Source organism: Chiloscyllium punctatum, chromosome 5, assembly GCF_047496795.1.
Source record: "Chiloscyllium punctatum isolate Juve2018m chromosome 5, sChiPun1.3, whole genome shotgun sequence".
Classification (NCBI taxonomy): domain Eukaryota; kingdom Metazoa; phylum Chordata; class Chondrichthyes; order Orectolobiformes; family Hemiscylliidae; genus Chiloscyllium; species Chiloscyllium punctatum.
Window position 1 is genome coordinate 61,343,664 of NC_092743.1, and position 26,732 is coordinate 61,370,395.

Sequence of the window (26,732 nt, forward strand, 5' to 3'; positions counted from 1 at the left end):
CTCAATTTGATAGGGACCACTAAACCTGGCTTTGAAGGGATCTCCTATCATTGGTAACAGTACTAAGATGTTATCCCTTTGGGAAAATGTCCGAATCTCAGAGCTTTTATCTGCCACCTGCTTCACTCTATGCTGTGCCCTTTTTAGATGCTGTTTAGCAAACTCACCTACTCTGTTCAATCTCTCCTTCACCTCTGATACATAATCTAAGTGTGAGATCTCTAACTTTGGTTAATTTCAAAGGGCCTCTCACTTCATGGCCGAATATTAACTCGAAGGGAATAAACTGAGTGGATTCATTTGGGGCATCTCTAATGGCAAACAATATGAATGGGATAGTTTTATCCCAATCATTTGGGTAATCTTGACAGTATGCTCTCAACATGGTCTTCAACATCTGATGCCATCTTTCTAAAGCTCCCTGGGATTCAGGATAATACGCATGAAATGTAAAGTGCTGTATATAAGCTATCCATAAACTCCTTAAACAGTCTAGCATTAAAATTTGACCCGTGTTCCGACTAAGTCTCTCTGGGTAGCTCATACCATGTGAAGAAAGCTACTTACTCCTCTTCCACCTTGTTTGCCTTGATACTCCGTAATGGAATTGCCTCCAGAAATCTGGTAGATACTTCCATTAGGATTAACAATTACTGGTTTTCACTTTTAGTTCTTGGGAAGAGACCTACACAATCAATTATAACCCATGTGAAAGGTTCTTCAAATGTAGGAATTGGCAACAAAGGTGTTGGTTTTATTACTGCCTGTGGCTTACCTACCATTTGGCATGTATGACACATATGGCAAAAGTGAGCCACATCCTTGTGCATTCCAGGCCAATAAAAAGTTTTTGTACCTTAGCCTGGGTCTTTCGTATCTCTAGGTGACCTCCTAAGGGTAGTTCATGTGCTACCAGCAAGACAATCTGGTGTACTTCAGCCGATTTCTCCTCTGCACTAAACTGCTGTGGTCTCCATTTCTGTCTTAGGGTTTTATCTTTCAGATAATAACCTTCAGGAATATCCTCTGCCTCCTTTTGCAAGTGCACATCCACATATCATCTTATCATTCTGTTGCAAGTCCTTTAGTCTTTCAAGACAAAACACTTCTGTCTGACCCTCTGTTCAGGTTTTTCCTGCACATTACGTCAAACAGGGTGTCCACTAACAGAACCTCAACTCCTTCATCTTTCTCCTTAGTTTTTGCTTCGTGCTGTGACTTATGATAGTGGGATTTGGTTATCACACAGTCTGGGAAAATACCAGGATATTTCTGTTTTAACTCCTCAGCTTCTTGGTCTTCCTTGGGCTTCTCCACAACAAAGAGTGTCACTTTCACTTGGATCCTGTTAAATCATTCCCAAGAACAGACTATATTCCTGGAACTGACTGTCTGTCAATCACTCCCACTGTTACTTCCCCAGACTTGAGTTGGCACTCCAAACCTTACGTAGAGGAAATGCTAAATTTCTGTCCATCTATCCCACAAATTACTACACTCTTGGGTAACAAATCAGAACAAGTGCAAATTCGCATATCTCTTACTATCAGTGACTGGTTAGATCCTGTATCTCTCAAAATTATAACTTCCTGCCCTTCTCCCCCTGTTCTTCCTGAGTAAACTTTATCCACAGGGTTGAATTCTTTCTGGAGATCAGGTACTAACTCAAACTCAGCCCTTGCCTAGGCTGTGCACTCTCCTGCAACTACTCGGCTCTTCTTGGGGTTTGCTTTACTACCTTCACTAATGCAACTGGCTTAGCTTCTTTTACCACATCTTTTCCCACAGTGCCTTTCTTCCCACAGGACCAGCACTGTGACTTTCTGGTAGTGAAAACACCTTTTCCTAGTGCCCTTCTGAAGCCACCGGCACTGTAATTTTCTGTGTTTCTCTCCATTACAGTGAAAACACCTGAGGTCTTTCACCTCCTTTCCACCTTCTTGAGGTTCTTTGTTTTTAACCTGTGGTAAACTCTTGCCAGTGTAGGATCTCCACTGCTCCCAACTTCTATCCGTCAGAGGATGAACTTCTGGCCGGAAGCTTGTCTTATGCACCAACATGTCCTCATCTGCTAATTCTACTGCCCTTCTCACTTCCTGAATTTTTTTGTTTCTCCACGTGAATTCTTACCATCTCTGGAAGTGAGTTTTTAAACTCCTCCAGCAGTATAATCTCTCTTAGAGCCTCAAAGGTCCTATATATTTTTAGAGCATGCACCCATCTATCAAAATGACTATATTTAATTCTTTTGAACTCAATATAAATCTTACCTGGTTTCTTCTTTATATTTCTGAATCGCTACCTATATGCTTCTGGTACCAATTCATAAGCACTTAAAATAGCCTGTTTAACCTCTTTATTATCTCTTGACCCCATCTGATAGTACAGCAAATACCTCACTTGCCTTGACTCCCAGTTTCGTCTGAACTAGCATTATCCATAAACTCTCAAACCATTCCATCTGCCTACCCAATGTTTCAAAGGAAATAAAGAAGGCTTCAACATCTTTCTCATCAAAATATGTATGTCACTACCTTCTTTTTAAATCTCCATTCTGTTAACTCGACTTTGCTGACTAAATCGCAATTTCTCAAGTTCAAATCCTCCCTCGTTTCGTCTCTCCCTTTCTTCTGTCTCTCTTTCTGTTTCCCTTTCTTCTCTCTCTCTTTGCTCAGCTAAGAACCTTCCCTCTCTCTCTTTTTCTTCTCTCTCTCTACCTCTCTCCTTCTGTTTATCTTCTAACTCCATTTTCCTCAATTGTAATTTAAGTTTTTCTACCTTTACTGCACTTGTCTGTTTCTCTGACACACCTAAGCATTTCAATAATTCAGCAACTATTTCGACTGAGTGTTACATTATTACTTTGTTCAGAACAACTCTCTTAAAGGTACAGGACCTCTATACCTTCACAACATAGCAATAGTGAAGCAAGCAAGAGGGGTGTTGCGGTAGGGCAGGATGTCATCAGCATACACATAGAAATTATGCCATACCATCAAGATATCTCAAAGTGGCAGCATGTAAATGAAAAATAGTAGGGGGACAAGGATAGATCCTTTGGGGACACCAGAGATATCAGTGCAGGTGCAGTAAGAAAAGACATTGCAAGTGTTTCTCTGGCAATCATTAGGTAGATAAAAATGGAACCACCTGAAATCAGTCTCACATTACTAGATAACTGTGAAGAGGTATTGAAGGAGAATGGTGTGGTTAACAATGGCATAGGCTATAGATAGGTCAGGGAGCACAAAGAAGAACAGTTTAGTTTTGTTACGGTTACATAAGATGTCATTGATTATTTTGATAAGAACTATGTCAGTTCTGTGGCCTAAAACCTGAATGGAAAGATTGAAACATGGAAACGTGGAAAAGATGAGAATGGTTTGGGACATGACATTATATTCAAGATGTTTGTGGAGAGGAAAGTCTCCAAAGTCCAATTTGTTAGTTTGGTGAAGTCAAGTGTTAGCTCTGTTAGGAGACAACTAACAATGCAGAAATAAAGGAGAGAGGGAGAATACCCAAACAGAGAGACCCCCTTATTAAATTGGCCAGCATCTGGACCAAGGAGAAAGGAAGAACACCCAAGCAAAGAGAATTGTTTATTATATTGATCAACATGAGGACCCAGATGAAAGGTGAGTGTTTGGCAATGCCTTCGCAAGGGAAATTAGGAACCATGCCAGATAAATTTATATGCCATCAAAAATCTTAGATAAAAGATCACAGTTGGAGCAATTGACAATGCATGAGTTAATCAAATATATTCAAAATGGATTTGTTAAAGGAAAGTTATGTTTGACAAATCTGGTAAGAGTATCTTTGAAAATGTAAAGAACAAGTTGTCCATATTAAACACATGAATTTTTAGAAGGTACTCAGTAAATTGTCTCATACGAGGCCTGCTACAAAACTTGATATGTGCAGCATTAGAAGAAACATTGTAAAATGGAGAGAAAATTCACTATCAAACAGGTTAGGGTTAATGGGTTTGTGATGGAAAAGTATCCTTTTGCCTGAGTTGAATGTTTTGCTTGATTTGAAACAGAATGTAAGCTGTTAACACCGAAGATCTTGCAAAAGCAGCTCAGCATCAGGAAAACAACAATTCAGGGCAGAGTAGTTGTTTTGCAAATGACTCAATGAGGTAAGAATGTTCTAAAGCCAAATGGAGGCTTATATGAAGTGGTAATTAAGTAATCAACCTGGGGCTGATATATTGAATCATAAACAATCTTGCAATTGTCTGGGGTAGGTTTCATTAATTATTGATGACTGGCTTTTTGTTTGAATCAAATTATGAAAGCTATAACTTGCTGCTGCTTTTGTTCCAGTATTCTGCAGGGCTTTCCATAAGTCGCCTCAATACCACAAAGCCCAGGACTGTGACTTCATTTGACAATAGTTTCTAAGGTCTTTTGGGCATATGATAGAAAATGAAGTGGCAATGGTTGTCTCTGATTGACAGGCTGTACTCAGCGTCAACAGGTCGTGACTGAATTTCCACATAAGAGCCTGCCTCTGAATGAGAAAGTTGTTGATTTAAATTGTATCTCGGCACCTAAGCACAAATAATTATGCTGATGTTTTAGCAATGTACTGTTGGAACTGTTGTTTTGGATTGCATCTGAAATTGAAGCTTCAGCTGTATTCTCAGGCTGGGTGAGGAAGAGAAGACATGGGCCCTGGTGCTTCTCCTTTTTCTAGGTCTCTAAACCCCAAAACACATCCTCTCCCTGACCCTTTAAAACCATGACAGGTTCTGTGCCTTCATAGTGCACTTTGAGTCTTACTGAACAGAACAGCACATCCCAGACGGAAGCCAATTAGTCCATCCAGTCTGTGCCAGTTTTTCAAAGAGAAATCTAAGCACTAATCCTCTACATCTATTATTTTCTTTATTTCCTCAATTTATATAATCTATTTTGAATGTTAATTTGAATCTATGTCCCCTAAAAAAATCAGAGGGAGTGCATTCCAAATGTTAACCACCCTTTGCGTAAAGTTTTTCCCATATTTCATCACTGATTATTTTTCCAAATGGCTTAAACTACTTTAAATGTGGGGCATCTGATTATCAATCCTTCAGGTATTCAAAATGGTTTCAATTTATTCTATCTAATCCTTCATAATTTCAATCATGTAGATGTGCTGGTGTTGGACTGGGGTGGATAAAGTTAAAAATCACATACCAGGTTATAGTCCAACAGGTTTATTTGAAAATACAAGCTTTCAGAGCACTACTCCTTCATCAGTTTCTAGTGGGGCAGGATCATAGGACACAGAATTTATAGTAAAAGATCAAAGTGCCATACAACTGATGCAAAGTATTGAACAAATTGAACATTTTATAAATTCCTACTTTGGAAATAGAACTAGTTTGACTTGAGGTTGGAATACAGACACACTAACCTCACACCTTTTATACATTGTCTGAGCTGAGATGTCACTTTTTTTTAGTAAAACCTTAAGTTAAGTTATCTCAGGACTGTGACTTGAAAGAAGTTCTGGGATTTGCATATTAATCACTCGAAACTTGCATCCTCATTTTAAGTGATTAAAGACTTAACAGTAATCTAGGTTTGTTCATTGTTTTGCATCAGTTGTATGGCACTTTGATCTTTTACTATGAATTCTGTGTCCTATAATCCTGCCCCACTAGCTACCTGATGAAGGAGCAGTGCTCCGAAAGCTTGTACTTCCAAATAAACCTGTTGGACTATAACCTAGTGTCGTGTGACTTTTAACTTCACAATTTTACACAACTCCAGTAAATTCTCTCAGGCTTCTTAGCTCTAAGGAGAACAACTCAAGATATTATGTGAACCCTCATCACTGAAGCTGTTCTAGTAAATCTCTTCTCAACTACATACATGTCTTCATTATCCTCCTGGTGCCCAGAATTGGAAACTAGAGTCACACAACGCTCGAACTGTGTTACATTGATTCAGCAAGGTATTTTCATTTTTTGTAGTCTACGCCCCTCTTTATAAATACCCTCAAGAATGATTGAGTCATTTTGGACTTAGAATATCAACTCTGTTTTATTTTCTTATAGATTCTACCAGACCTGTTTGCTTCTCCAGCATTTTCTGTTCTTATCACAAGAACAGATTATCTGGTCACTATCACATTCCTATTTATTGGAGCTTGTTCTCATGTTTCCTATATAACAAGAGTGACCTCACTTCAAAAGTACTTCGAATCATAAAATAAATGCAACCCAGAGTGGGCCATTTATTCTATCGTATCTATATCCATGATTCTCTGCAGGAGCAGCTCTCCTGCTCTTGCTCTCTACCCCTGCAAAAGTTTCCACTGAATCCTCCTCCATTTTGCTCTGATGAAGATAATAGTGTTTCAGTGGGAAGATTACAGGAAAGAGAGACAAGATGGATGACAAAGGAAGAAAAAAGTTGACTAACTAGGGAGGAATTAAAACTAACATCAAAGACTTTCATGTGAGTATCACATTGCCCATTTTTCTGGGAAAGCTCATTGTTCTCAATTGAAGCTGTTGAACATTAAGCAAATAACCATCACTCTACAACATCTATCATTTTCTGCCCTGAGTCCATTTGTAGCAGTATTTTTGAGTATATCCAGGCTAAGACATTTTTTAACAGTGTTTAGATAAATAAAACAATTTTTATCTATGCTTTATGCCTTTTTGAAGTCTCAAGTGCTTATATACAAATATATTTTATGTAAAAAAAACAATTCGCACATTTGTGTTTAGGCAATCTAGCATTGTTCTATAATCCAGAAAACTCCGAAATCCAGAAATGCTTTGGTTCCAAGCATTCCAGACTGGAGGCGTTACAGTGCACTTCACCTTTATTGATTTGTAGTGAATCTGGTATGTCAACTTCGTCTTTTTCACTATGTTGGATCTTCTACCTTACAGAAGGCAGAAATAAAATGCTCATTTTTCAGTCATCAAACTTATCCTTAATAAATATGTACATACTTTTATTTCTGTGTTGTAATCAACAAAATGTCAAAAGGCCAAACAAACAGACCCGGAAGGTTTCTTTCCGAAAAATGAAAAATGACTTTCTTGAATGCCATCTTTCTATATTTAAAACTCTTTAACTAGAATTTAAATTGAAACAAGGGAAGATCAACCAAGTTCAATTCTTTGATTCGTTAACAGTTAAGCAGATTTATAAAAAGGGAAAATGTTTAAAGTAACATAGTTGTAACTTGTGCACGGCAATCAAAAAATATAAATCAAAATGACTGGTGTACATCACTGAAATGAAATCAAGCAGATTAACCTTTTATCTTTTGGAATTGCATGTTTGTTAACTGACAGAAATGTTTTAAAAACTACTTCGACTCCATGATCCTTTTGCCAAGTATTATTTAAATGGAAAAAAAGTGGCAGAAAGCCTGCAACACAAGAGAACTTGGGGGAACTTGTGTACAAAACTCAAAAAGCTTGCACACAGGTACAGCAGGTAATCAGGAAAGCCACCGGAATTGGCCATGATTTCAAGGGACTTCAGGTATAAGGGTAAGGAAGATTTACTACAATCGTACAAGGTGCTATAAAGCAGTTTTGGTCCTTCTATGTAAGGAAAGACATTAGTTCATTGAAGGTAGTTCAGAGAAGGTTCACTTGGATGATCCCTGAAATGGATGGATTGTTTTACCATAAAAGCTAAACAGGTTGCTGGAAGAATGAGGAGTGATCTCATCGAAACACATAGGATTCTGAAGGGGCTTGGTAGGGTAAATGCTGAGAAGGTATTTCCCTTCGTGGCAGAGTCTAGGACCAGAAGACATAGTCTCAGAATAAAGAGGTACCAATTTAAGACTGGGATGAGGAGGAATTTCTTCTCCCAGGTGATTGTGTGTCTTTGGAGCTCCTTACTGTAGGCAGCTGTGGGGCTAGAGATCTTGTGTATATTTAAGGTTAAAATAAATAGATAGGGGAATCAAGGGTAATGGGGAAAAGACAGGAAAGTAGACAAGAGGAATGTCAGATCAACCGTGATCCTATTGAATAATGGAGCAGGCTCGAAGAGCTGAACAGCCTATTCCTGTTTCTCTTTCATTGTATTAACTAACCCAATTCTTCCTTTTCTACTGATCTGCTATTTATACTACACTTTTAGATCCCATTCAGTGTAATCCAACAGCCTCATTTCATATTTATGCTTTGCCTCTATAAATTCCTTTCTTAGTTCTCTTCTGAATCTTCCATATTCAACCTGATTTCATTTTTACTCTCGTTGGCATGCATTGTATTTCGCATTTTTCTGCTTCAGCCTGTTCTCCATCTCTTGTCCTTATCCAGGGAACTATGGTTCCCTTTGGGAATTTACCTCAACTGTAACCAAACTCTCTATTCATTAAGGCAGTCCATTTCTTCAATAAGTTTCCGTCAGTCTACCTCTACTAAATCTATTCTCACCCCTTTGAAATTGGCTCTCCTCCAATTTTTTTTAAAATCTGGATTATTCCTAATTATTCTTCCCCATAACAAATCTAAACCTTATTATGATACTGATCCTTAAATGTTCCTCTACTGACATTTAATACATTCCTTCACTTAATTCCCCAGTCAGATGCAACATTGCCTCCTTTACTTCTAGACCAATGTAAATCAAGAAAATTCACCTGCATATACTTCAAAAAACTCTTATCCCTCTCTGCCCTTTATACAAATGTTATTCTAGTCTATACTAAGATAATTAAAGTCCTCCATTTTCATTGTTTTATAGTTTGTGTATTTCTCAGTAATTTATGGCAAATTTTCTCCCCCATGTCTTTTCTATTTATGACGGTCTAAAGAATACATTCAGGCATGTAATGGCATCTTTATAGTTTCTCAACTCTAATCAATTAAATTCTGTTCTTACCTATTCTCGCATCCTCACTCTCCAACACTGTAATATACTCCTTAAATCTATACTGCCACCCCTTCTACTTCCTTTCGCTACATATCTTACTCGAACCCCCCATCTTGTATCCAGGAGTATTTAGTTGCCAATCCTTTCCTTTTCCAGCTAGATCTCTATTATTACCAAATATCCGGCTATTTGTGCCTGTAGTTCTCCAAGCTTATCTACTAGACTCTGTGTTTTTATATATTAGTACAGTAAACTTATGGTGAAACTCATTTGATTCCCTCTTAGTCTCGCAACAGTTAATTCTTTATGGATTCTTATTCTAACACTGGCTGTCTTTCACTATAGTTTATTTACTTTGTTCCTCTTTTCTGATAATACCGCATGGTTCCCATCGCCATGCCAAGTTAGTTTAAAGTCCACCAACAATCCACCCTGCAAGGATATAGATCTCAATTCTGTTCAGCTGCAACATGTCTATCTTATGCATATCCCATTGCCTCATAAGTCAGTCCCAATATCCCAGGAATTAAAGCCCTCCTCCTGTCCTATCTTTTGAACCATTCTGATTCATTCTACTAATTCTATGCTTATTCATACAAGACATTGCAAATAAGCAGATTAGTAAGTTGAACTCTTGTTTGCTTCTCCTTCATATCTCCTGAAAATTTGCCTACTGAACCTCATTCCATTTTCTACTTATGTACTTAATCACAATATGGACCATTTTCTCTGGCCCTCCTTGGAACGTTCAGCACCTGCTCAGTGAGACCTAGAATCCTGTCACCAGGGAGGCAACATACCATACTGAAATCACTTTCATAGCAACGTATATCAAAATCCAGAGATTACTATTGACCAGAAATTGAATGGTGGCTGTGTAAGCAGGTCAAAAACTGGAAATTCTGAGTTGAGTAACTCATTTCCCAAAACTCATTTCCACAAGTCAGAAGTGTAATGGAATAGCTCTTCTTGTCTGAATGACTGCAGCTCCAATCCTTATAAAGTACTGTCACATTCAGGACAAAGCAGACCATTTGATCAGTGCCCTATCTACCACCTTAGACATTCACACCCTCCAGATCCAACACACACTACAGCAACTTGCCAAATTTGTTTTTCAACAGCACCTTCCAAAACCACAATCTCAACATGCAAGAATGACAAACTCATCTGATCAGGGACAAAAGGGTTAATATTACTGGGCTTATTATTAAAGTGCAGATAGTCCCAAAATAAGTACTGTATTTTGCCCATTGTAACAATGACAGCCCATTACTCATTGCTACATAGAGTGAGAAGATAACAATGACAGCCTATTACTCATTGCTACATGGAATGTGAAGATAAGGGAACTGAAGCCAGTCAAGTAAGTTGAGTGACCATAGAATCTAGCAAACCCAAGTTTGCATGAAGCTGAGAAATATAAGCGTGTTCCAAAAACTCTGCACATTTAAGAAGCTCTTTGGGTAACTGAGATGTGCTTCCCCCCACATATCACAAATAAAATCTTTGCTTATCTGAGCCATGCAGACGGAAGAGTGATCAATTTTAACCAAAACAGAGTAGGTGCATGAGAAAACCATCGCTTGTGAGTTCCTTTTCAAGCCACTTACCATCCAGACGTGGAACTATATCGCCATTACTCTATTGTCAGTGGATCAAAATCCTGGAACTTCTTTATTAACTGCCCTATAGGTGCACTTGCAGTAGGTTGATTGCAGTAGTTCAAGAAGATGGCACACCACAACTTTCTCAAGGGCAATTAGGCATGAGAAACAAAGTTGGCCTTACCAATGAGATCCACACCCCATGAAAGAGTAAAAGTAAAACTCTGTCCTTTCTTGTATAGAATCCTCTATCACTTTCTCTTTCTCAATCTTCTCCTGCCCACTCTTTGCTACAGAGCCAACCATGCCACCATGCATTTGGCTCTGGCTCTTCCTCCTAGATGGACCATTACCCTCATGCATATTCAGAACGAATACCAGGTAAAAAGCAAGATGTATTCAAGAACTTCTCGTATCATTCAAAGGAAGTGAGGACAGGTGATATGTTGTCACCTATTCCTCTTCTAAACCTGTACAATCTTAAGCCACAGGCTTCTCACATCCACAGTCCATTCAAATAACTCTTAAGCATTAGTGCCTTCAATTGCTGCTTAAGTTCCAAAGCTGAGCTCCTCCAGGTTCCAACACTTCCTGCCCAAATAGTTGTCCAGCTCACAAGAGATATCCTGGAGTTCTCACTTGGAACAGCATATGCATTCCACAGGATTGAATTGACCTGTGACCCACTACTTTTTACTTTAGCCAAACATAAACATAAGTAAGCCAAAAACATATGGAAAGTCTATTTAGTTTATTAATTTTAAAAACTTACAGATTCTTAGCTGAGCAAAACTAAAGCTGTAATAATCAGCAACCAATTACCCATTGGTTAACATCACTCTTTCTTATTTTCTTTTCTACTCAGAAGTGCTATTGAGCACAACAATGTCTTCCCACCACCAAATCATCATAAATTGTTCTTGCTTTTTTTTTAAAATAGTAACCACCAGCAGCAAAAAACATCCATGTATTCAATTCAATATTTACAAACAAAACCCATTATGGGTAATGCAAACCATCAAAAAGAAGGAGGAGGCATTGGGAGTCAGGAGAGTAAGAAGGGACTAAATTAAAATGGAGTTGAAGGGGGAAATAAAGCATTGCATCCCTCACGGAACATTACTCTTTATTTAAGTTACTGATTATTAAGACCAGATTCCTCTTGTTCTTCCAGAGAACCAATCTTAAACCTTGTTTTATCTTTTATAGTACCTCTACAAGTATTTTCTTTCACCATGGTCCCTTAGGTCTACTCTTAAGCTTTTATGTCTTCTGCAACTCTTCCCACTCCTTACATATCAGTTCCATGTTCACTGTTACAAATGGGAGAGTTTTTCATATCAGATTTATTTTAAAAATTGAATTTAACTTCCCTAGTTGGCATGTTTCCAGATTGCTAGTCCAATCACAGTACCACCATACTACCTATATCTTTGGCTTCCAAGCATTTTGGGTCATGAAAGTAAATGCAAGCTTTTCTTTCCTTGTCTTGATGAGTGGAGTTCAGTGCCTTGCTAGTTTGTGCCTCAATGACAGAGGTTGGGATGGTCATGTTTTTAGATTAGAGGTGAAGCAGATTGAAAAGTTTGTTGCTTGCCCTTTGGAGAAACTCCAGTCCAATAGGAAACTTCATGCAGATGAGTGGAGACTTGTGACAAGTAAGGTGTGGAAGACTGTTGGTGCAATGACACAGTCTTGTTTGATCCAATTTGCACATGTGTTAGGTCTGTGATGGATCTGAGGTGAAGACCTTTGTAAGCTTGAAGAAGTCCATCTATAATGTTGCTCTGCTCTCTGAACTTTTCTTGGATTTTTACATACTGTGCAAATCATGGCCATTGTGCCTCTCATTGGACGGAATCTGCAATGTGACTCCAGAAGGAATCTTTAAGACACTGGGAGGAGGTGATTAAGGCAAATATTTGCAACAGCCTTCTTGGTGTTGGAGAGCAGGAAGATTTCTAATTCTTTTGAAGATGGTCATAATTATAGAGTCTCAGAGATCTGTTGTTCTCCTGCTCTCCTCCTTCCAAGTGAAGGAATTGAGGTCATGTACTTCTTGTAAGCATGTTTCTTGTTGTTTTCAGCAGGGACTTGATCTGCACTAATGGCTTTGTTTCTTTTCTCAACTACCAGATGGACTCTTCAACCTTATGTTGCGCTGGTTTGTACTGAGGAGGTGACAGGCAGCAAGCTGTGGGATGTGGACAGGGACTGTGTCTTGCTTGGGGAAATCCTTGAAGTACTCCTTCCATTGAGCACTGACAGACTCTCTGTCCTTGATAAGTGCGACTTCAATGCCAACTTCTGAACTGCAGTACATAGCTGACACTTGCATGTATGTGCACTCAGAGGCCACTTTCAAAGCATCATTAATGTATACAAAGAGGTCATTGATAGAATGGCCCTTCGGCTAAACAGATGGAAGACAAAGATCCTCGACCAGCTTCTTCCTGTCACATAATGCTGTCCCCGACAAACAAAATTCACAATGATCTGCTGGACAACGTGGATCAATTTTCTTCCCTTGGCAGCTTCCTCACAATGAGGACAGATATCAACAATGAAAGTCAATGCCCTGTGGTGTGTCAGTGCAACCTTTGGCCATCTGAGGAACAAGTAAAAGTACAATCACCAGGCCAAATTTTGTTATGAAATTTTAGTTAAGAAATGGTATACTTCAGTTGGTGATCCACTAGTGGGACTAGTTAGTAATGGTCAATGGGAGAAAATACAAAATTACAAAAATATAATGTGATGTAATTGAGATTAGAGAAGGTTTGAAAGTACCATAATTCGGGAGCTCTGCATTTGGTAGGCAGAACCTTTCATAGTAAGCCATATCTGCCTGTTCAAGTGAATGTAAAAGATGCTACAACATCATGTGGAAAGTGGGATTTCAGTGTGTACAAATTAGTTTACTTTAAAAAGAACAATTGACTACACTTCAAATATCCACTGGCTGTGAACAGTTTGAAAAGGAACATGTGTTATCGATAAAGAGGTGTTGATGGATGTTTTGTTATAGATTTACAGAAGACATTTGATAAGAGAATTGACATAAATGGATTTTCAGGTTGGCAATATGTAGCAAGTCGTGTGCTGCCAGGGATCAATGCTGAGGTTGCAACTACTTACAACTTATATTAATGATGAAGGGACCAAAGACACGGTTGCTGATTACACAGAATAGGTAGGAAAGAATGTTTTGATGAAGACACAATGAGATTACAAAGAATATAGAGTGGGCAATGATCTGACACATAAGAGTGTAATGTGGGAAAATGTGAAGTTGTCCATTTGGTAGAAGAATTAAAAGGAAGCATTTTATCTCAATGGTGAGAAACCGAAGAGCTCTGTGACGTAGATGGATTTGGGAGTCCAAGTACAAGCATCACAAAAGGCTAGTATACAAGTACTTCAAGTAATTGGGAAGTTAAGAGAATATTTTCTTAGGACACATAAATGCAAAGCTAGGGAGGGTGTGCTTCACTTATAAAGAACCTTGGTAAGGCTACATCTCGAGTATTGTGTATGTACTGATCTCCTTATTTTGAGGTATGACCTAAGTGCATTGGAAAATGTCCTCAAATACCTGAAATGGTTGGTATCTTATATGGATAGATTGGATACTTTAGACTTGTGTCCATTGACATTTAGGAGGGTAAGACATGACTTGACTGAAGAATGTAAGATTCTAAAGAGTCTTAACAGGATAGATGGTAGTGGTAAAAGGATAGTAGTAAAGTGCATGAGATGCTACCTCTTAGAAAATCCAGTTTGCTGTCTTCTGTGTGCTGTAGTTATCTGAGGATGTTCAGCTTCCAAAGGCTCTCTGGCGCCACTGTGTGGTAGGAACAGAAATGGCTTTAATTCGGTTTGCTCCAGATTTTCCATTCTGATCCATCAGTTTCTTGATTCATAGGTTGTTGGTTGCGAGATCACCGTCAGCACATAGAAACTCGAGATAACAAAAACAGTCATTTTTGTTGTTACCGAGGGTCTGTCTCTGTAACCGAAGATTAAAAAAATAAAGTTTTCTATTACCTAGGCTATAGGAAGATAATGGTCCCAAAGTATGATCTTCAAGGGGGTACTAAACTGTTAAAACAGGAAAGTTTATTTGAAGGAAAAAGCTCTGGAATAAAAACTGCTTAAAAATTAGTCCCTACTTTGAACTGCCCTACTTTACATGAAAAATCACACAATACCAGGTTATAGTCTAACAGGTTTATTTGGAAGTACAAGCCTTTGGAGCACTGCTCTTCATGAGGTAGCTAGTTTTAAGTCATTCTTTGCTGACCATCATTAGTTATCGGGCCCACATTCGTATTTAGTATTTTGAGTTTTAAAGTTGTTTCATGACATAGGGCTGTACGACCCAATCATTGAAATGGCCTCTGATTCTTCCTGACCCTCCTTCTCACTGTCTAACACTTTGATTTGTGCCCTATGCTACATCAAAGATCTGGGAGAGGGAAGGAAGTTGAGGGAGAAATGATAGCAATGGGGCAGGAGGGATCAGAAAGCAGTACAGGGCATGAAACAGATGTTTGAAACAGTGACGGGAAGGTTAAGATGGCAGCAGAGGCTGTGATTAGAGAGTCAATGAGAGGAAGAATCTGCAGTGACTGGGAAGATTGAGCTGCAAATGTATGATGAGTGAAAGGTTTTGAAGCAGAACTGGAGCAATAGAGGGTGAGCATGACGAGAGTAGCATATTTATTACATGTTTGTAAATTTTATTTTTAAAATTATATCTTTGACCAATATAGGAATTTAGCAACATAACATATTTTATTTTAGGGTGCATAACATTTGTATTTTTTTAGAACAATCTGTTGTGGTGGCCCTTGACTAAATTTGACAAGATGGCTACCTGACACATTTTGGTTGAAACAAGATGGCCAAAAGGGGTTGGCAGCTAAACATAGCAGATGTTTAGAGCCAGACATGTGGTCTCCATACAGAGTTACTGAATAAGACAATGAAAGATCCCGTGGGGAGTCATAAAAGTGCCCTGATGAGAAGAAACATTAGGGAATTTATTCGGGTTTCTGTAAACAGGCAGTTCTAAAGATACACAAAAATTGTAATAAGGGCCATTTTTGAAAAGCTTAGATTGGCCAAGGTCCCAAGTTTGTTATTTAGTAAAACGTAGGAAAAAAGTCTGATTCTACAGTATTCTGAACTTTTTTAGCTAATTATAAATTAGCAAGACAAACAACAAAGTAGTTTGAAAAGGTTATGAGAAATATCTGAAGATTCTGGGTTTATAAATGATGGAGTTAAGAAGGATATGGGGAGGATCTAATTAAAACACACAGAATACTGAGGAAAGACCTTTAGAATGAAGATAAGGAGAAATTTCTTCAGCTAGACAGTGGTGAATCTATGGAATTCATTGCACTGAAGCCTGTGTGAGCCAAGTCATTGAGTATTTTTAAGGCTGAGATAGAGAGGGTCTCGAGTATCAAGGGGATCGAGGGTTACGGGAGAATGGGGTTGAGAAACTCATCAGCCATAATTGAAAGGCAGAGCAGACTCGATGGGCTGAATGGCCTAATTTCTGCTCCTGTGTCTTATGGTTAGTTGAATTCCTTGAGCAAATATTTGCAGGCAGTAAAAGAAGCTCAATGCATCATTAGGGAAGATAACATTAAGAAATGTAAACAGTCAACCTGTAAGAGAGCAAAGAGGTTGTAAAACATGGAGAGATAAACAATTGCATCTTAAGTGCAGATTCTTACATCCAAAGATCAAGGGAAGAGTGACAGGGACAGATTACAAAATACAGAGTGAAAATGTGTTATGTCCCCAAGTTATATGTGGAATCTTGACAAGTTTCATTTAATGGCTTGGTGAAAGAACTGTACAGAGACCAGTGTCCTGTCACCAAATCACTCTTTATTTACTAGTGCACATTATACTGGCTGTGGGCAGCCAGTGTTGAGTCAGTCCTGAACTGAGGAGATTCTAATCTCCTGGCTATATTGTTTTCTATACTACTGTCATAAAGTAGTGGTGTATGTGTGTGTGTGTGTGTGTATGTGTGTGCGCGCGCGTGCAAGACACAATGATAACACCAAGTGTAAATTGATATTCCAATACCAGAAAAAACACCCATGTGGCAAAGGAATTAGTGACAAGCAAAGCCCAGTGCAAACAATTCTCTTGGTTATATTATTTTTCCTTAATCAACCTGTTCAGAGATGTTATTACACACTTCAGGAGCAGGCGGGACTTGAACACAGGCCTCCTAGTCCAAGGGTAGGGACACTACCACTGTACCACAGAGGGCCCTTAAACAGACTGTGTTCACATTTAATTGAAAAGTGGGAACAACACATCTTGCTCAGATAATGAGGAAACAGTGTTGTTTCTGTCTGTATCAAACTTGGAACTTTTTGTGTCTGAAGCAAATGTTCTCCTGGTTGTATTAGTCAGCCACCGCTTTCCTGATTGACCCAGGTTAACAATCCCAATCAAGAATCTTGTAGTTAATGAGGTCTACCTGGTTCAAATTATTACATTCCTTTCTACCATGAACCCAGGGATGTAGGCCTGGTCTTTCTCTTGTAGCTTCTGTTCTGACACTTTCACCCAGGTCCAGTTCCTCTGGCCTGGACTCAGACACTGGTGGCATGTACCAGATCATGGCCCATCTCTTGCATTTTGAACATCTTGGAAAAGTCTCCCCCTCTTCTCTGGCAGCAACAGCATCCATTTCGGACTCTGAGGTTTCTTTAACACTAGATGGAGGGGGAGCACTTACTGTTTTTGCTAGGCCTTCTGGCTGGTCTGAGAAGCCATATATGTTTTACTCCTGCCCTGTTTGGGAAGTAACAGCTTTCTGGTGATCCACGTGCCTGACCTCATGTCAACCTCACCGGCGTACCCATACCAGGCCGTTTCCATGGTTCCAGCCCCAAGCTTCATTCCCTGAATGGAATTGTCTCTTTCGTTTAGAGGAGCATGTGGCCAGCCTTGGCATTCCTGTTGCCATTTCACCCTCCCCTTCAGGTCTGGAGATATCAAGTTTAACTTGGTGCGCAGTCTTCTCCCCATCAACAATTCTGCTGGAGCTATCCCTTATTTGGTGCAGGGTGGTCCCATAACAGGAACAGGAACTGGAACAGTTCAGTATCAAGTGACGCTGTAGGCTGCTTCTTTAAGCCTGTCTCCAGTGTTTGGACTTCTCTTTCCACTAGACCATTGGACGATGGACAGTATAGAGCTGTCGTTATGTGCTGAATGCCATTTGACTTGAGGAAATATTCAAATTCCCATTGTCCTTGACCAATGCTGACAGGAGTCCGGGTATCATGAACAATGCTCGCCGTTTCCCAATTGTCATCCCTGAGTTTGCTGAATGAACTTTACGCAAGTCCAACCACTTTGAATGGACATCCACAATGACCAGGAATCAGGAATATTGGGCCCATGATAAGACAAACATAGTCAACAGGCAACTGAGTCCAGGGTTTATCTGGTCATTCCCATGAATGTGGGGACACTGCTGGTGGCAATTTCTGTCCTTATTGGCATTGTGGGCACTGCCCCAATGCAGTTATGTCAGCATCCAACACTGGCCACCAGACATAGCTTCTTGCTAGCATCTTCATCTTGGAAACCCCTGGATGACCCCTGGTGGAGTTTGGCCAGTATCTGGGTGGCAACCTTTACTCGGGACAATCATTCTTGCTCCCCACAGTAATAAGCTATTGTCTACGGTGATCTGGCCTCACTGGGTCCAGAAAGGTTCCAATCCTGGTTATGATGGCCCTTCTGTTTCCCCCATTACCAATAGCTATTTCAGTTTCACTCGGATATTGTCCACAGTGTCCACAGTCGGATATTGTCTCCAGTGTCCAGTAAGTTTAAAACCAAAACGGACCCTTGCAGGGGAGGCATCACCAGTGGAGTATGTACCAGTGAGGGACAGCTCAAGGCATCCACATGAGCCACTTGGCTTCCTGGATGGTGTTCTAACTTGTACTTGTATGTGCTGAGAATATGAGCCCAATGCTGAATTCTACCATAAGCTCTAGGAGGCACCCCCTTGTCTTCCTTCAGTACCTCTAGCAGGGGTTTGTGATCTGTTACTATTACAAATTCCCATCCGTAAAGGTACAGGTGGAACTTCGTCACATCAAAGACGACCGCCAAACCTTTGTTCTCTAGCTGGGCACACCTGCGTTTGGCATCAGCCAAAGTCTGGGAAGCACATTTTCGGATGTTCCTCTCTTTTGGGCCACTGGTGAGCCAACACTACCCCGATACCATATGGGGAGGCTTCGCATGTCAGCACTACCTCTCGCATCAGCTCGTAATGGGCCAAACTTGATTGAGTTTTTGAAGAAGTAACAAAAAGGATTGATGAGGGCAGAGCAGTAAATGTGATCTATATGGACATCAGTAAGGTGTTTGACAAGGTTCTCCATGGGAGACTGATTAGCAAGGTTAGATCTCATGGAATACAGGGAGAACTAGCCATTTGGATACAGAACTGGCTCAAAGGTAGAAGACAGAGGGTGGTGGTGGAGGGTTGTTTTTCAGACTGGAGGCCCATGACCAGTGGAGTGACACAAGGATCGGTGCTGTGTCCTCTACTTTTTGTCATTTACATATATGATTGGATGTGAGCATAAGAGGTAAAGTTAGTAAGTTTGCAGATGACATCAAAATTGGAGGTGTAGTGGACAGTGAAGAGGGTTACCTCAGTTTATAACAAGATCTTGACCAGATGGGCCAATGGGCTGAGAAGTGGCAGATGGAGTTTAATTCAGATAAATGTGAGGTGCTGCATTTTGGGAAAGCAAATCTTAGCAGGACTTATACACTTAATGGTAAGGTCCTAGGGAGTGTTGCTGAACAAAGAGACTTTGGAGTGCAGGTTCATAGCTCCTTGAAACTGGAGTCGCAGGTAGATAGGATAGTGAAAAAGGCGGTGTTTGGTATGCTTTCTTTTGTTGGTCAGAGTTTTGAGTACAGGAGTTGGGAGGTCATGTTGCGGCTGTACAGGACATTGGTTAGGCCACTGTTGGAATATTGCATGCAATTCTGGTCTCCTTCCTCTTGGAAAGCTGTTGTGAAACTTGAAAGGGTTCTGAAAAGATTTACAAGGATGTTGCCAGTGTTGGAGGATTTGAGCATTAGGGAGAGGCTGAACAGGCTGGGGCTGTTTTCCCTGGAGCGTCAGAGGCTGAGGGGTGACCTTATAGAGCTTTACAAAATTATGAGGGGCATAGATAGGGTAAATAGACAAAGTCTTTTCCCTGCGGTCGGAGAGTCCAGAACTCGAGGGCATAGGTTTAGGGTAAGAAAGGAAAGATATAAAAGAGACCTAAGGGGCACCCTTTTCACACAGAGGGTGGTATGGGTATGGAATGAGCTGCCAGAGGAAGTGGTGGAGGCTGGTACAATTGCAACATTTAAGAGACATTTGGATGGGTATATGAATAGGAAGGGTTTGGAGGGATATCAGCCAGGTGCTGGCAGGTGGGACTAGATTGGGTTGGGATATCTGGTCGGCACGGATGAGTTGGACTGAAGGGTCTGTTTCCATGCTGCACATCTCTTTGACTCTATGAACATCCTAGATGATGATCACTGCTTTTTCACTTCCCGAAAGGCTGCTTCTTGACTTTGCAACCATTTCCAAGGCTGACCCTTTCTCAATAGCAGGTGTAAAAATGCCAAGCTGGAGGCCAGGTTACATATGAATTTTCCGTAATAATTCACTAACCTAAGGAAAGACTTAAGCTCCAGTACAGAAGGGGATGGTGAGACTCCCTTGATCGCCCTCACTTTCTCTTCCAACAGCTGTAACCCATTTTTCTCAACTCTTTAACCAAGTAGGTCACTTGGGGCACCTGGAAAACATATTTTTTCGCATTCTAAGGCACATAGCCGCCTGGGAGAAATGTTTATGCACTATGTTCCAAGTCTCCAAGTGCTTTTTATTGGTCTTCCCTGTTATTAGTATGTCATCCAGATAAATGGCAACCTGGGGTAGCACTTGTAAAATGTTTTCCACAATCCATTGAAAAAGGGTGCAGACTAATGATACTCCAAGTGGCAGTCTTGTATATTGATATAAATCCTTATGAGTATTAATTGTATGGTGCTTCTTGGACTTCTCATCCAGTCGTAATTGCAGGTAGGCATGGCTCATGTCCAGCTTCGTAAAGGACAGCCCCCCTGCCAATTTTGCTTACAAGTCCTTTTGTAAGGGATTGGGTATTTATCCAGCTGAGAGAAGTGGCCTACCATTTGCTTAAAATCCCCAAAAAGGCGAACCAATCCATTAGCTTCACAATTGGTCCAACAAGTGCTGCCCATTCTACAAACTGCACTAGTTTGGTGATCCCTTCACTCTCCAGCCTCCTGATTTCTGCCTCTACATCTGCCCACAAGGCAAAGGCAATGGGCAGGCCTTGCAAAATCTCAGAATTGCATCCTGGTTAACATGTAAAGTGACTTTGGCCCTTTTGGTAGTATCAAGCCCTTCTTGAAAAAACTCCTGGTTATTTCACTAGGACTTCACTGAGGCAGCCATTTTCCAACTGAAAAATGTTGAGCCAATCTAGGTGAATCTTTCTCAACCAATTCTGGTCCAATAGAGACTAGAATGGAAACCATACTCTTAATTTGTAACAGTTCCCCAGTCTATGTTCTCAGTCTGGCTTAGGTCTTGCACAGCTTAAAGGTTGAAGTCCCAAGTGAATCTTGTTAAAGGCAGGTTCTGCAATCACAGATACAGCTGCACCGGTATCAACTTCCATGGGAACTCAGTGACCATTTAAGCAAACATTCATATTAATTAGGTTCAATTTGAGTGTCACTTAGTAATTTAATTGTTCCAACCCACATGTAGTGGAACTTTCCTGAGTGTTCACTCTCCTGGGCACGAGTCTATGAGTTTTCCTACTCAAGTCAGGTCTTGTAGGACTCATTTGCTGTCTTGTGTCTGCATACCGACAGCAACTACAATGGCTTTCTGGCCCAGATTCTAAAAAACTGTTTAGCCTCTTCGCCAAGGCTCAGCTTGTATTAGCTGGGGTTCTGCTGTGGGTTAGCCTAGGGTCCTTCTGCTCAGAACACATCTTGCATGAGGCTCTGCGATTGCCTACACTCAAGTGGTATTTCCTAAGATCAGTTGGGGAGGTGAAGGTGTCCAATTCAATTGGAATTCCCTGTAGTTCCCATGCTCCACTTGCTGCATTTTATAATGACCATGCCAGCTGCAGTGCCTGTTTGAAGTCCACTTGGCTTCAGATAGTAGGTGCTTCTACATGGTTACGTCATTAATCCCACATACCAAATGGTCTCTCAGCATCTCATTCAGGGTTAATCCAAAATCACATGCCTCTGCCAGTCATCATAACTTTGTCAAAAATCCCAAAACAGATTCCCTTGGTTCTCTAACAGACAAATAAAATCTATAACATCTCAGGATTAGAGGAGGTTCAGTGGTAATATTCCTTAACCATCTCTGCCAACTCTTGGAAGGTTTTAATGTCTGGTGCCTCTGGGAAAGTTAAGCCCCCTATAACCACAAGTTCTGCAGGTCCACACTTGTTGCTTCTTATCTGTCCCAATGTCATTTGACTAGAAAAAATATCACATTCTTTCCACATCCTGGGCCAGTCTTTGACAGCAGTGTCAAACAAGTCAAGCTTCCCAAATAAAGGTATGGTGCCAGAACAACTCCAAGCGAAAGCTCCTCAGGCATGTCCTGTTTTCTTCCATCACCATTGAAATAACTGCAGACGCCAATATCCCATCACCAAGTCATCCTTTATTTATTGGTACACAGCACACTAGCCAGCCAGCTCAGAGTCAGTCCTCAAGTGAAATGATTCTAATCTCCTTATTCTAATGGATCAGCCCTGACTTTCCAGAATGGCCTAGGTTTACAACCCCAGTTAAGGGGCTCGTAGTCAACAATGTCCACCTGGTTCCAATCACTACACTTTGTAAAGTTCACCCTCATCTGTGGAATTCGAAGCGAAGCTTTTTATTAAAAGGAAATTAATAATGGAAAATGTTCAAAGTAGAAGCAATAAAAGATTTACTCAAGAACTAAACTCTGGTTTAAAATTCACTCAGCATCAAATCGTGGGAATGGGAATTGCAGCTGGAAGTTAAAAGGACTGTTTGTTTGATCTCTCAGGCTGAAATGAGAGAAGGGTTGTTCTCAATTTGTCAGTTATGTCACAGAACTGTAGTCACTTTATATTAGAATTGATTTTAAAGAAGCTTTAACAATTAGTAAAATTAATATCCTTTCTAATCTCCTGTACAAAAGTTAGTACAGAATTTGGAAGAGTTCTCAGTGATAAGTGTCCAGTTTATTCACAATTAACATGATCACCTAGCAAATGTTTGGGAAGGAGTATAACCATCAGAATATATCAGATTCCAAAGACAAGTGGCAGAGTTATCTGGTAGTTATTATGAGATTATGGGAAGACCTAGGGCTGGCCATAGGGTTGTCTATCATTGATTGTGTTTATTGGATTGAATGTTTAGATGAGGGGCAAGTGCCTAACAATGACATCAATGTTGCACATAATTATTGTAATGTGAACATTGTAAAAATATTGTATTCAGTTGGGAGAGTTAGGGTGTAGTTGACCTCTCCTATGATTTGAGCTGTAATTAAGGGGACAATTGGAAAAGACAGATCTGGAGTGATGTCTGGCCACTCCCATACGTGTTAAAAGAGCTCTGAATAAAGATTGCTTGTACTGCTGAACACAGAACTCAAGACTCCTCCTCTTTGACATCTCTCCACAACACAACCTACTTTTGATTTTTAATGAGAAAATATTCACTTAAAGATTTTTCATATGATGTTCTATTTTTCAGGAACTCAATTTCAGCTTTAAATGAGGATTTATTGTTTGTCTTCAATTTAATGTATTGTGAGGTCTTATCCTGACATACAAGCAACATAATGTACATAAAGTATCAGGATTTTACCAATTCTTCAAGGACAATGGAAAATTAAGAAACAAATGCAGGGGATCCCCAAAATACAAATGTCCAACTTATGAATGCTCATCCTTACAAACTCACTCTCATCTGTGGGGTGTAACCATTGTGATGAAAATGTGGGTGTACTGTACCTTTAAAAGAGTTAAAAGCTAGCAGTGACAGCACCAAGTGTTCTCAATAAGACACAATGTAACATGTGGTCCAGCTACTGGGATAGCTAGGGTAATTAGTTGCCTGGAGACAAAAACAGATTTGAATTAGGCTAATCAGTTTAAATCATACCCACCCCCCAAAAAAACAAATTCCAACCAAGTTTGAATTGAGTATATTGACAATCTGAAAAACCAATGACATGATCTGATGTTTTGGGGGTATAAGACTGGTGAAAATTGAACAGTCGAGAGGAGAACTGCCAAGCCACCATGTAGAGACACCGTGAAAAGTAGCTCTCTTAAAGGTACCTTTACTGATCAGTAACCTGTGAAGCAGAATGTCCAAGAAGAAGAAAAGAAGACCGGAATAGAAAGGTGAACTGAAAGCCGCCTGGTTTTGAAATAATAAATTTTGCTTTATAAATCTTAATCAGGGGTTTTATCAGACAAGTAGTGTAGAAGAAGATAAAAAATAGGTTAGAGGAAGAAGTTGTAAATAGTTGTTAGTTAATTATTCTCTGTTATACTTCAAGATTTAAAGTTGTTCATTTTTACTTTAAATAGATCTTGGCTTCTTGAATTTTCACAGATTACTGCACGGAATAAATCTTTTCTGTGTTGCTGGCTTAAATTAAGCAGGAATATTCACCCCGTGTCATAACAGTTTGGGGGCTTGTGGTCAGGATTTGAACTGGTTTAGACAGATTTGAATTATTTGGGGGTACGAAAAGTCCCAGCAGATTTAAACACTTGTAGGTTAGTGTCCTAGACCTTTAAATAAAATGTGGGTGAGGCAAACTGTTTCATGTTGGTGACTTGTGGATGATTAAATTAAAAGTGAGAGAAAAGGCTCTTAAAATTGCTAAAGATGCTCTGGGATTTGAAGAAGATTTTCAAATTTGCCAAGGAAGTTTAGAAGGAAAGAAAAAGGCCATACTTATACAATTAACAAGTAAGTAAGATTTAGGTTAAACCAAGGACAAAAGTAAAGCTGAACTTGTCAGGGAATTACTCAAACGCTTAGGTATGTCAGAGAAACAGACAAGCGCAGTAGAGGTAGAAAAACTTAAATTACAACTGAGGAAAATGGAGTTGGAAGATAAACAGAGAGAGAGAGAGAGAGAGGAAAGAGGGAGGGAGAGAGAAAGGGAGAGAGAGAGAGAGAAGAGAGAGAAAAGAGAGGGAGGGAGAGAAAAAGAAAGAGAGAGAGAAGAGAGTGAGGAGAAAAAAAAGAGGGAGAGAAGGTTCTTGCCTGAGCAAAGAGAGAAGAAAGGGAGACAGAGAGAGAGAAAGGAAAAAAGAAAGAGAGAAAGTTCTTAGCTGAGCAAAAAGAGAAAGTATTTGAACTTGAGAAGTTGCGACATAGACAGCAAAGTCAAGTTAACAGGATGGAGATTAAACGAGAAGGTAGTGATACATACAAATACGTCAAAATACGCCACATTTTGATGATAAAGATGTTGAAGCCTTCTTTATTTCACTTGAAAAATTGGCTAGGCTAATGGAGTGGTCCGAGGATTTATGGGTAATGCTAGTTCAGACTAAACTGGTAGGCAGAGCTAGTGAGGTATTTGCCGCACCCTGTCAGATGACGTGTTAAGAGATTATGAAGAGGTTAAAAAGGCTATTTTAAGTGCTTATGAATTGGAACCAGAACCATATAGACAGCAGTTCAGAAATGTAATGAAGGAACTAGGTCAGACTTATGTTGAGCTCGAAAGAATTAAACATAATTATTTTGATCAATAGGAGCATGCTTTGAAAATAGATAAGACCTTTGAGGCTCTAAGAGAGATTATTCTATTGGAGGAGTTTAAAAACTCACTGTCAGAGATGGTAAGAATTCACGTGGATGAACAGAAAGCCCAGGAAGTGAGAAGGGCAGCAGAATTAGCAGATGAGGACATGTTGGTGCATAAGGCAAGTTTCTGGCCACAAGTTCATCCTCTGAGGGATAGAAGTTGGGAGAAGGGAACATCCTACGCTACGAAACCATGAGTAGAGAGCACTGGTAAGAATTTACCACATGTTAAAGAAGCCTAAGAGAGTGCACAGAAGGTGAAAGGCCTCAGCATTTTCACTGTAACGGAGCAGGACACAGAAAATTACAGTGCTGGTGGTTTAAAAAGGGCACTAGGAAAAGGTGTTTTCACTGCCAGACAGGTGGGACACATAAAGACACAGTGCTGGTCGTTAAAGAAAGGCGCTATGGGAAAAGATGTGGTAAAAGAATCTAAGCCAGTGGCATTAGTGAAGGCAGTAAAGGAGACCCCAAGAAAAGTCAATGACCTGCAGGAGAGTGTACAGCCTAGGCTGGGCTGGGTATGGAGTGATTCGTGATCTCTGCAAAGAATTTGCCTCTTGGGTAAAGCTTACTCAGAAAGAACGGGGGATAAGGAGAAGAAGTTATAATTTTGAGAGATACAGGATCGAACCAGTCGCTGATAGTAATGGAAGAGTGAATATGCACTCTTTCTGATCTGTTAACCGAGGGTGTGGTAATGTGTGGGGTAGATGGACAGAAATTTAGCGTCCCCCATGTAAGATCAGGTTGGACTGCCAACTCAAGATTGGGAAGTTACAGTGGGAGTGATTGACTGGGTGTCAATTCCAGGAATTCAGTTTGTTCTTGGGAATGATTTGTCAGGATCCAAGGTGGGAGCGATACCCCTTGTGGTGGAGGAGCCCAAGGAAGATTAAGAAACCAAGGAGTGAAAACAGAAATATCCTGGTACTTTCTCAGACTGTGCGGTGATCAGATCTCACCATTATAAGTCACAGCACGAAGCGAAAAATAAAGAGAAAGATGAAGGAATTGAGATTCAGTTAGTGGATACCCTGATTGAAGTAATGGTACAAGAGTAATCTGAACAGGCAGAAGGTCAGACAGAAATGTTTACCCCTGAAAGACTAAGAGACTTGCAACAGCAAGACAAAACAATAAAAGAAAAATATGCTGATGCCTACTCTGAAGAGGAGGCAGAAAATATTCCAGAGGGTTATTATCTGTAGGATAGTATCCTAAGGCTGAAATGGAGACCACAGCAGGTTAGTGCAGAGGAGAAATGGGCTGAAGTGCATCAAATTGTGTTGCTGGTAGCATACAG